General features: G+C 36.5%; 1 pseudogene; it reads left to right on the plus strand.

Moving 5' to 3' along the window:
* The first annotated feature begins 4,256 nt into the window (after positions 1-4,256).
* Positions 4,257-12,473, plus strand: LOC133877112 (uncharacterized; annotated as a pseudogene).
* Positions 12,474-13,274: the final 801 nt, after the last annotated feature.

Below are 13,274 nucleotides of genomic sequence, written 5' to 3' on the forward strand. Positions count from 1 at the left end.
TAGGAAATTGCATTTGCCTAAAGCCATTGATTTGAAAACGTACAAAACCGCATTTTAAAATTGCAAGTATGAGATGCTTATTTGAAAGCGCAAAATTGGACGAATAATATACCAGTGCATAAATCTGTTTGAATTGGACAAATTATACTATATATATTCCATTTGTTTGATCAGTTTTGACCAATAAATATAACTAGTAGCAAAAAACTATTATGGCAAGATAATAAAATTAATGAAAATTAATCTTCATCTGGGTAAAGCTTATTTTCATAATATAATAAAATTGAAAAAAATATATTTATAAAAGCATGTCTCTAATGTGATCCAAAATAAATATATTGTTTGCATTTTAAATTATAATAACTATGCCAGTTTATTATCTGCTACATACTAATGACACGTGGTATTCTACTCCGCGAAGATGGAAAATACACGGGATTGAATTCTGATTTTTTTTTTTTTTCATTTAAAAACTAGTTTCATATTCTATATTTAATACTATAATACATTATATATTTTTCAGATTTAATAGAAAACCAGTCTTGTTTTTGAATAAAATTACAAAATTTTGTAAAACAATTTTGGGCAGATTGTTGTTGCATTTCCAAAACCTAAAAAAAGAGCAATTTTTTTCCCGTTCCCGTTTTTCATCTTCATGTGAAATATTTCTTATTAATAAATCGATCCAATTCTTTCTTCCATTAAAAATTGATAAATAAAAATTATTTTGCAAAACCAACAAATTTATTATTACCTGACCAAAAAAAAAAAAATACTTAAAAAAAAAAGACAATACCACAGAAAGATCTGTGGAAACAACTCGACGAAAATGAGCTCAAGATAAATACATACATTGCATTCAAACGGAAAGAACACCATTCAATACAACATTCAAATGGAAATTATATAAAGGAAAAACATTCAAACGGAAATAATTGTAAAGGAATTAAATAGACCATGATAATAAAAACCCAATAACAATCCGTTAAAACCCATTGGCAGTGTTCTTGGGCAACATTACAAACAACTAATAATAATAAAAAGGAACAACATACTAATCTCAAATTTATAAAACTAACCCTCCAAGATCGTGTTCTCAGACTGACCACGTGGACTGGCTTCACCGGAGGAACTGGGTACCACGAGGAGTTGGAACCATTGGATGAAGAAGGTGATTCCGAGTGAAGAGCATTCTCCGATGTCATGGATGGGTTCTGCCTTTCCAATGCTCGAAGTTATAGGCATAAGATGGCACTGTGCGAGGCCTCAAATCAGCCACAAGTCAGCCTCAAATCAGCCTCAGGATACTCAGAACACACTGCCCCAAAAACGGTAGGTTGAGGTCAGTAATAAGAAGTAAAAGCCATTGAAGGAAAAAACTTTAAAAAAAAAATACATACCGATCAAACTCTTGTTCAAGATCTGATGGGGAAGATTACGGAATATTGCGCTTTGTGAGGACAATGGCCGTAAGGAGGTGATGGATGCCTGGAAAGAACTTGACACGCTGCTACCTGGCAATGGCTTGTTGAGAAGAGTCGTCCTCACATAGTGTAGGTCTATAGGAGTAAAATGAGGGAAATTATTTTTGGGAAGACAGTATGAATGCATCAGGTTCAGGTGTAATGCACGGGTATTCCGGAAAACAGTTTGAATGGGCTATGAAAATCCAAGATTGATCTAACGGTTGAGAAGTTAGTAAAAAAATGTGGCCTATCGTGAACTAATCAAAGCCATAATGCCATCTAATACATCGGGGGTAGAAAAGCTGAAGACAAATGCATTCACGTTTCCCTTTGAAAAAGGGAGTTATAGGGTGTGGGCACATGGACGATGTTTGAATCCATTGGATGGTTCGGATGAAAAATCGTCTACAATTTACGCATCCAAAGGCTAATATGAAGTCAAACTATGAATATGGTGTACAAGTTTTACACCGTGAACTAATAAAAGCATAATGACGTCTGACACATCGGGGTGGAAAAAGCTGAAGAGACATGCATACAGATATATAGTGAAATGGGGAGTTATAAGGTGTGATTACTCAGACAGTGTATGCAAGAAATGGACGATTCAGATGACAAATAATATACAGTATATTAATCCAAAGGCTATTAATATACAGTGTTTATCCAAAGGCTTTCAATCATCCACGCATACAAGGATGGTGTGACCGAATTACATGGAAGACATACCATGGCATTAATAGCCTGTATGCGTCTTTGGGGGGTGGGTCTATAGTGTCCGAAAAAGCTATTTGTTTTTCGTGGCATTTATGGAGTCGAAATTCGAGTTGAACATTTGAAAAGTAATGGAATTCGGGTTTTTATTCGAATTTATTGCTGGTTGAATGCAGGTTTTCGGGTTTTGAAAAAAAAAAAACCGAAAAGAATAAGGTTTCTTTTCGGTATCCAAACAGACCATTATGCATTCTGACATTCATCGAATGTTTCACTCGATTTGATAGAACTTTCGACCCTTGTTAGTCGAACGCTCGACTTTAAAGCCGAATGTTCGACATTGACCAAAAATGAATAATTAGGGTTTTATTGATGGATTAGTGTACCTACTGCGTTATTAGGATTTTTATATGCATGGGTTAGAACCCTTGATGTATTGTTTATAATATTAGGGCATGTTTCGCAGTAGCATGGAGTTTGAGATGTCTGAGATTTTGGACGGGCGATTAAGGTAAGTAAATACTTACAGAAATAATTTTACTCTAATGCGTAATAAATGTCTTAAGACTGAGCATGATTTACTCTTTAAATAATATGTCACAAGGCTACTGATTTTATAACATGTTTATACTGCTTCAAATAGATAAATACTTATATATGATTTTTAAATAAATTAACAATATTTTGCATCATATTAGGTACATTGGTACGAACGCTAGAATGGCAACAGACTTACGACTTACCATATATATGATTGACACAATGGTCAAAGAGATTTACTTTTATGTTTGCCTTAGATTCAATGGTTCTTTGTGATCGGCACACCATGTACTGATGAGGTCACCACAACAATGACTTTGCTAGTAGCGTAGGCCACCCGAGGTCGGGCTGCTAATAAATAATGGTATGCGGCAATATCTGGGGGCACCAGTATTTTACTACAGGTTCCTCGAGACAGCGCCAACCATACCAAGAAAGGGTTAAGAGCTTGTATAGACCATATGCAAGAAAGTTATGACTATTAATACTTATATATGTATTGCATGATTTCTTTCATTAAAACACAAGTGGCTTGTTACCATGATCATGTCACTCCTCTTTATAATAAACCACACTTTTTATATAACATAATAGTGGAGACAACATACCATTTTATGAAAAACTCACATTTAATAATTGAATGTTATAAGCGGTTATTGAAGGCCCATTGCATAAATCAGTTTCATAATGATTTACTTACTAAGTTGTGGACTTACGCATTTACTTTCTTCTACTTGTCGGACACCTCAGTCTCTTGCATATTTTTGAAATAAGACAAAAATATCATTATAAATTCGAAAAAAAAAAAACTAAAAAAAAATAAAACAAAAATAAATGTTTGAAAAAAAAAATGAAAAACCACAGTTTTTTTTTTATTTTTTTATTATAATTTTATAAAGGATATTTTTATTATTACGGGACATTGATATTATTTTTGTAGTTTAGAGTGAACATTTGACATAATTAATAATTTTGGGAATAATTTGAGGGGGAGTATGGTGACAAATCAAAGGGGCACCTGTTTTAATTTCCAAACTATATTCGAGCGGTATTGGGTCGAAAAAGTTCGACTACACGAAGTGAAGCAATCAACCTAACAAAAGACATTCTTGTCAAGTCTGCAATAATCAACATAATACGAAGAAGTTTCGCTATAAAAATCTAGACTTGTTAACCCTTTTGTTTGTGATTGTATTTGTTCTAGTAGTTATATTTTTATAGGGGTAACTAGCATACTTTCTTGTTGTGGACAAACGTCGGCGCTTTAGGTCCAATTTCTGTTGTTTAGCTCAATGCGCTATCCAGATCTCAAATCAGCAAGCAATTTATCCATTGTTATTGGACAACATCTGAGAATTCTCTTTCATTTGTGCACACTTTTTTAGCTCACTCCCTCCTCCAAAGCGGAAGTTTTTGAATTGTGGAACTGCTGAGGCCTGAGAGTCTTGATCCAGTGACACCCCAACAACATGATCCTGTAACAGACCAATCTCTCACCCTCTCTTTGTTCCTAACAAACCCTAGAACTCACCGGTCATGGAATTGGGAGGCGAGAGAGACAAGGGCTCGCCTCCACCGAAGCCCTCCAAGTTCTCAGTGTACCAGGACACAGCTCTCTCTGCTACCCTCATTGCCAAAAGTGTTCAACCTTCCAAGAATACCTTTCTTTGCATCTTCTGTTTCTCCTCCACCTCCGCCTTTGCCTTCACTCTTCTCTCCCTTGTTTCATGGTAGAATTTGCTTCCTATCTTCGTAATTGTACTTGAAAATTAGGGTTTTTCTTTTCTTCTTCTTCAGCTTGCCTGGCTTTTAGTTTTTTCATTCTATGAGTGGAATCGTATGATATAACACTATGTTTGAAACTTGTTTTCAGTGCTTGTAGGAGCTAAAATTGAAGCAATAAACTTCGAAAAGTGAAGCTTTTTACTCGGTTTCTATGGTTCTAAATCTTGCATGTTCGAATTAAATTTGTAGGAAACTTGCTTGAGTTTCTTTTAGAACTAGAATTTAAATGAATTGTTGCTTTGAGGGGGTAAGAAAGTAAATGAATTGTTGCTAGTCTGGTTTATGGTAGTTTGTTTGTTAAGTTTGTTGTGGAATTTTGTTTTGTTGTATAGTTTTCTGGGTTGAGCTTTCTTATTTTTTTAGTTGAGGTTGTTTACTTTCTCAGAAGATTGATATTGTAGGCAGGGGTGAGGTTGTATAAAATAGCTTTGTTTTGTTGTCTCTAGCTTTTGCTTGTGAGACTTGTACTCTTTGTTTGTGTATATAAAAAACAATTTATCCAAAAGAAAAAAGAAAAAAAGAAGGGGTAAGAAAATGTCTCAATAAAGTGAATCGGTCAATGCCGTAGGGTTTTGTGGGGGTTCTAAGTGAGTACTTTGTTTTTGAAACTTTTGAATGTGCTCCCTATAGTTGATGGTTGAATATACTTAAAAGGGATAGATAGGAAATTTGAAACTTTGAGTTATGTTTATCTCATTATTTGGGATGTGCGGAAACAAAAACCTATGCTCATTTTAGTCTAATTAAACTAATAGTGTTAGCATAGCCGGGTTGTTCATTCTCAAGGAAGTAAGAAATGGAGAAGAATGGTTTGAAATTTCATATCTTGTTGCTATTGCAGAATTTCTTAGCACCTATAAAACAAGGATAGAGGGTAAGGTCACAGGTTCAATCCCATATAAAAAAAAAAAAAAAAAACAGAAAATACCAAATGGAGGGTCTCATTTTGTTTGGTTTCCCGAGTAATTGTAAATAAGTTATATTCACTTTCGTAGTTTTTGCCTTTCAGTTGCTAAGACCTAATTTAAGCAACTTTGTGCTGAATCTAATTGAGTTTATCTGTTATAAGGAACATAGATTCAAGGGTTTGATTATCCATGTAATTTTCTCATTAACTAAGAGGATTTCAAACTAGAATACTGTACTTTCAGATCTTAGTTCTGTCCATGGGCTTTGATTTTGTATTTCGCATGGCTAATTATCTTCCATTGACTTATTAAAGGGAAAACAGGTTCATTGATAATTTGAAGTTCAAAAGTCTGCCCCAGGAAACAACATGTAAGCTTAAATACAATTCACATGTCTTAGTTTGGCTAAATAAATGCTCTGATTGGCATAACTATTTTTGAAAAACTTCCATTTGTCCTTCAGATTTGATTGCCAAGGCACTACAGATAGTAGTGGGCTTAGTCTTTTTTGGAACTATATTTTTCCTCTTCAAAGCCATCTCTCTGTGTAGAGCAAGAAATGTCGCTGGAGTGTCCGTTCTATCTTCTAGTAAAGGAAGTAAGGATAAAACGTTTCTTACAAACTGTCAACTAGGACTTTGGGGAATAAAACCAAGGGTTGAACAATTCACATACAAGTCCTCGAAGAAACCTCCTAAGTTTAGACCGCACTCAGATGTCCTTGTTCCACTTCATCCTCCAATGACCAATCCAAATCATTCATCTAGAACCAGTGCGAATATATCAAACTCCAGTGAGCGAAGTAGGAGGCGTGCTGTCAGCACCCCGTCTAAATCACCAAGTTCTTCGTCCTCTTTATATCTCGTCCTTGGTGCTGTTTCACAATTGCCTTCTATTCAAAGTTCACCTGGGGTGGATTCAATGATCTCAACCCCTTGGTCAAACAAGAGAGCCTCCTCTGGAAAAAAGATAACATCAGAAGAAAAACTTGAACAATTCTTGGTAGAAGTAGATGAGAAAATCACGGAATCAGCTGGGAAACTGGCAACTCCACCCCCCACCATTAGTGGTTTTGGCATAGTTAGTCCAAATACTGTTGCCAGTTCAGCTAATACCTCTGGAACTACTAGAAGTACTCCATTTTGAGGCCTGTGAGGATGCCTCCAGGTTCCCAGAAGTTTAGCACTCCCCCAAAGAAAAGAGTAGGTGAGCTTCCTCCACCTATGTCCATGGAAGAAGCTATTGAAGCTTTTGAGCATTTGGGCATCTATCCTCAAATTGAGCAATGGTGTGATGATAAGTCTTGAATTATTCGATTCAAGACCCCTTAATTTGCATTTGTTAGACCTAGTTCTTGTTGTATATATAACGTGTTGTTGTAGTTTTTGTGTTTTGTCTTATTTTCAGGTCTTAATCGAAATCTAATTCAAAACACTTGAATTAGACTTGGAAATACATCAAGGGTGAAAAATAAAAGGACTTCTAATTTATACAAGTGTGTGTGAACAGTGTGCAACAAAATATTAAATGCGGAATTTAAAGGAGACAAATATTTTGTTGACGAAGTGGAAACTCAATCAAGAGAAAAACCACTCCGGGGCAGCCAAACCCAGGAATTCCACTATTCAGAAGACGAAGCTAGATACAAGATAGTAACACTAACATGTACCGATGCAGTGGTCGTACCTTGCTCTCTGACGTGTAACCTAACACGAACGCTTCCCAACCAGGTCTCCTACCTGAAGGGGTCTTAAATGGAATTCCTTACCTTAGAGCCGACCTCTAAGATAAACTTCAGTTATAGCGCAGCACACTTGAAACGGCTTCAGAGGGATTTTGAACTTCTCTGAGATCTTGTGGAATTCAATACCGAATTCTTCTTGCAGTTCTCAATGCCCAGGGGCCTCTATTTATAGGCTGAGGTGCAGAATAGACGACTGCTGTAATATGTACGGACGCCGTCCGGACGGTGAACTTGGGCCGTCCGGACGGACAACTGTGCGACAGGATTATCCGAAAATTTCGCTGAAAATCTTTCATGTTTAAGAGCCACATCCGGACGGTGAGACACTGACGTCCGAACGGTCGCACGTCCGCTGCAAGTAATTTCCATATAAGGCTTAGCGCGTCCAGACCAAGGGGGATGAACGTCCAGACGGCAATTCTTCAACACGCAATTTTCATATCTGCTATGCGTGCGTCCGGACCAAGAGAGGCAGACGTCTGGACGGTTGAAGTCGAATCGGCAATTTCCTTAACTGATGAGTGCGCGTCCGGACCAATGCTGACTGACGTCCGAACGGTAACATTTGAATTGCGATTCTTGCCTTATTTATGATCGCGTCCGGACGTTTGAAGTTGATCTTCCCATATACTGAACTTGGAAAGAATCTAAAGCCGATCGATCACTGATGGACGTTCGGACGGGCTGCTGAGAGGTCCGGACATATGCAAGCTGGAACAGAAGCTTCACGACACAGTGTAGGGTCCGGACGGAAAAGATACGTCGTCTGGACGGATGATGCTGGTCTGTCTGGCGTCCGGTCGTGATGAACATGTCGTCCGGACGGATGGAACATTGGACAGATGGGTGTCCGGACGGGATGACACTTCGTCTGGACGGCTGACAGGGAATCTGAAATCTTCTAACTTTTCGCAGTGCAGAGTCTTCTGAAAATGCTCTGTCAAGTGGAATCCTTGTTTACAGCATCTTTACACATAAGTGATTTTGTCCAAATACAGAATGAGGCCAAAATACTAACAAATGGTATTTTAGTCATTTCCAGAGTTCGAGATTGTTCCTGCCAGTTGAAGAATTGGCTAAGGCAATTAGATCGATCGACTTTAAATGAGATCGATCGAAATTTAGATCGATCTAAATAAAATTAGATCGATCGAAACTTAGATCGATCAACTTTATAATCGATCGATCGAATTTTTCGTCTTCCAGAAGATCAGATATTTCAAGATCTTTTGAATTCTTTATGCAATTCAAATCATAAGTTGGATTTTGTGGACAAAAATGGACGCCGACCAGCTCTGAATACTTGGCTAGAATTAATTCTTGATGGTCTTTTGTAAATCAAATTCTCTATATATATGAGATGAGGGATTTAGGTTTAGACATGCATCTTTTGGGGATTTCAGATTTGCTCAGGTGTATCAACTTAATTTCTTGTATTTCTAGTTTACTTTGATGCTACTCTCTGGACCGAAATCCAGAGAGCTTGTTTCCTTTGTTGTTTTTCCTTTGTTCTTCATGTTCTAGCTTAGGTTTATTTTCTTTGCTTGTAATCCGAATTTCTTAAGTTTTAATCTATTGTTTTAGTTCAATTTTAGCTTGTTCTTTTACTGTTTTCCTTTAATTTCATGCTTAGATTAGTTTACTTCATGTCTAGCTAACTTAGTTATTAGGGTTTGATCCAAATCCTCTCCAAAAACCATGAAGTGTTCTTGATGTTCTTGAGTTTTTCTTGATATGTTTGATGATTGTGTAAGGCTAGAGGATTTCAAAACCCATGCTAAAAGGTTTTGTTTTCAAGATTCCAATCTAATTATTCATGAAAAAGAGTTAAACTTGTCTATGAGTTTTCTTAGATTTCTTGAGTAAAACCAACGTTTTTGGAAACAAGAACGATGTCTTTTGGAATGGTTCTATTTGACATGATGTGTGTTTACCTATTAGAGTCACCTTATAGGGTATGCTAGGGAACACCGGTCAATTCATACATTTAGTAGTGTAAAATGTATTTCCATTGTAGTTTAATCTTTACATGGAATAGACCGGTGCAAAACTAGATACCTTATCATTGTGGCCTAATTAGGGTTTTCATGTATTGTGTATGTTATTAGGATGTTTTATAGAGTAGTAAGCTAGGGAGCATTAATCACTCAACACCTTTGGTAGAGTAAACGTTTTTCAATTGTAGTTTAAATCTTTATGTGGAGTTGTTTAATGTAAAACTAGGTGCTTTATGATTACGTCTTAACGAAAGTGTTTTCACGTCGAGGTCGTCGTAATGGTTGACGCCCATTACGCGCTCATATCATATATGTTAGGGAGATCCATATAGACTTTAAGCATTTCATTGGTTGAGGATTGGACAAGATCAATACCCTAAGTTTCTTTTAAGTTTGTTTTCATTTTCTGCATTCATTTCTTCACTTTATTGTTGTAGCTTCAATTCTACAGCCTTTACTTTGTGTTTATTTTTAAAGTTAAGTTAAATACGCTCTTTAGATATCCTGTTACACAAAACAACCCATAATATCTGTGGTTCGATCACCCTTACTATAGTACAATTGATTCGTACTATTGCGAGTGGTAAACTTATAAATTTAAAATTCACGTAGCTGGTTAGTCCGCTACCACGCGACCGCCTCATGCAATGGTTTTCTTCGGTTTTGCTTAATCATTTTCTTAAAAAGATTGAAACCAATCATATTTAGGTAAGTTTTTCTTTGGTAATAAAGTATAATTTTCTCAATAAATACTTGTGACCATGTTGTCTTTAATTGGTTTTTATCATGGTCAGAGTTTGTTTAATGTTAAAATGTGAAACTTGGGAATTGTCCTTCCTAAATTGAAATTCTAGAACTCCTTGAGTGGCATATGCAAAAGGTGGCAGTATTCAATTATGATTTTTCATTGAGGACGTGCACTTGAGTTTAGATGGAGCAAATAAGTATACATTTTCACTATAATATGACACTACATGTTTGAAAAACTCTTATTATACTTGGAAAAAAAAAACTCTGCATGATATGAGTATTTTTCAACTTTGCTTAGTAGTGATAAGATATATATAAGTTTAAAAGTTGGCACAATTTGGATCTGACTTGAAACAGTCAGAAAAATTGGGGAATTTGATGCTTTGGAATATGGGGGACTTGGGTTGCAGGAACAAAGAGTTAATAGATTGCAAACAAATTTCTTAAAAATTTGACCTAGCAACAAGTATTTTAAAGATTTACTTTAATAAAATATTCATATGTTGTAAGGACATGTGAAGGTCCACGCTGCCTAGTCATGTAGAAAAGTTGTACTGCAATGAGCTGAAATTATTGAGATAATTAGTGGCATAAGTTTCTCTAAAATGTCTATCTAATATACCAACTTAAATTCTTGTATTTGTAGGTAATGCCAGCAGCTGTCAGACTTGGCTTTTTAATCACAATCAGCCAAGTAGGAAGTGATTTACCTACTACTGCTACTCCTACAGTGACTCCAATTGATAGGATTAAGGATTGGCAACGAGCATTTACTCTAGATGAAGATGGAATTCTTCATCAATTAAGTGCCACTCTTGTGCAGGCTATTGATGCGTCCATGGGTAGGCTGATTGACCATCAATTATGATATATATTTTATTTTGACATTTACTGGAGGGATTTTGTTTACAGATCCTAGCTGATGTTTCGTGTCCCATCACATGCAGCTAAGTTGCCTCTAGCTAGTTTCAAGTGGTAGTTCAATCGGCTGGGACCACGTCTCATAAAGCGGAGGTCACTAGTTCAAATCTCCCTCCCCTCTTATGTGGACATGTCTAAAAAAAATAAAAAATAAAAAAAAAGTTGCCTTTAGCCAATCTGCAATAGTCCCCACAACAGAATCCCTTGATCCCTATCACGCAGGAGTGTGTAGATGCTATCACCGAACACTAGAGGCTTCATGCTTTGATGAAAGGAGAGTGGGTTAAAGGTTTGCTGCCTCAAAGCGGTGTTCGAGCTGATTATACCATACAACGGATCCGAGGTAATTAGACTATTGATTTTTAAATGCAAATCACCTTTCTCGGGTCTCTCATAAACATCTGAAATATAGTATGCTAATCTGGAGTTGATCTCGTGGCAACTGTTTAGTCTGTCGAATCTAAACCTAGATTACTTGCATGTGGAATTTCTCAGAGCTCGCTGGAGGAACCTGGTTGAAAAATTATGAGTATCTTGGAAGTGGGGAAGTTTATGACAAAAAGAACAAGAAGTGGACTCTGGAGCTTCCAACCAATTCTCAGTTGCTTTTTTATCTATTATGTGCTTTCCTAGAGCACCCAAAGTGGATGCTACATGTGGATCCTACATCTTATGTTGGTTTCCTGAGAAATATGTTGCTGTAGTATCTGGTGTACTTTCTGCTCTTCACCCAAGAGCATCTACACTGGCGCTTGGAAGACAAAGTCCCCCAATTTTTGCCTTGTACTGGGATAAGAAGGTGCAATTTTCTCTTCAAGTTGGTAGTTAATAAGATATGTTTTCTGAACACATTGAATACGTCTTGTACTATTGTATTTTCATACGGGTTCATTGCAAGTATAATACATGTCTAATAAGACCTGTTTTCTGGTTGCATTTTATGCCTTCTTGGGGCATGATTTAAACAAAAGGAACCAATGTCCCAATATGGTGCACTAGATTGTATATAAGGGCCATCTTATATACAGTGAAAGGTCATCCATGCGGTGATAATTCTATATCCTTCTGCTGAGTGATTCTTCCACTGTGTTGTCCTTTGTCTTTTTTTTTTTTTTTGGTTCTCATAATTCTATATTCATGAGCTAAGTGATTCTCCAATGAACAGGCAAAACAAAATATTTTTTTTCCTTAATTAGAAGCGAGGTTTAATATCTTGTGAGTGGTTTTGTCTGTTTGATCAAGTTTTGATTGCTTTATTGGATGAGACAAGCTTCCAAATTTTCTAGGTGCCTTTGGCAAGGTAGATTTAGGGTTTGGGATCCATCAATGCATATATGGCAAGCATTTTTAGTAGTCATTTTCTTGTTACTCATCCATTAGAGCAAAGCCATGTCCGCCTTGACATTTCTCTGTCCTCTCATGAGATGTGCGTGTGCATATGCGTACACTGTACATGTAAATTCTTGATTTAGTCAAAATAACAACTTTTATGATCTTTATTTTCAGGGAAGAACCGCGCTTTGGGATTCCATCTTGCTTTTGTGCCACAGGATTAAGATTGGATATGGAGGGGGATAGTTGGAGGTATGCATCTTGGTTCTTCAACTCTGAGCATCCTTCCAGTTCGGATTCGGAAACGGAAGACTAAGTACTTAGCTTGTTAGTGATGTTGCGTTTTGCTTGTACCACAAATTCTTAGTGCTGACATAAGCTACAAAGGACTCATGTATATGTGCCCAAACAGCGCTTTCCATTTCAGAACTTGCTTACTGAGTGATAAGAGCACTGTTTGAAAATTTTATTTCAGACAGCTGACTTGCAAAGTTATAAATAATTCTTAGAAACACCCCCTTCGAGTCCATTAATGATTGACTTAGGTTACATGGGGTTCTAGTCGATTTGTATTCCTAAGGTGAGAGGGCTTCTGACAAAAAAATTTAAGCATGTTTATATTTCTGTATTTTAGTAAATTTGCTTGTATTTCTCTGCCGAAAATTTCACTTATTTTCCCTGTGTTGATATGTGTCATGCAATCACCCAACAACATTCTCTGCTCATATTCTAAATACCCATATTTTTGTCCCCTTTCCCCTTCCCCGTATTGAATAATAATAAAAAATTTAATAAAAAAAAAAAAAAAAAAAAAAAACCAAGTTTGAATTGGAAGCTAGGGTTCATAGCCTCGCGTTCATGAACCTTAATTGAGAAAACTATGCATTATACAATTGGGTAGTCCCTATAGGCCCCCTTGATATTAGGGATGAAAAGGCAATTGGTTAATAACGTCCGCAAGAAAGTCTGAATCATAGACCCAATTATGACCGGGCTACGACTCTGCTGACGTGGCTCTATCCATGTTAGCTTTGTTTTTTTTTAATAGAAAAAACAAAATAAATAAATAAATAACCGAAATGAAATGAAAGATTTTTCGCGAAAACTCTTCCCCCCT

The sequence above is a fragment of the Alnus glutinosa genome, chromosome 9, assembly GCF_958979055.1.
Source record: "Alnus glutinosa chromosome 9, dhAlnGlut1.1, whole genome shotgun sequence".
NCBI classification, from domain to species: Eukaryota; Viridiplantae; Streptophyta; class Magnoliopsida; order Fagales; family Betulaceae; genus Alnus; species Alnus glutinosa.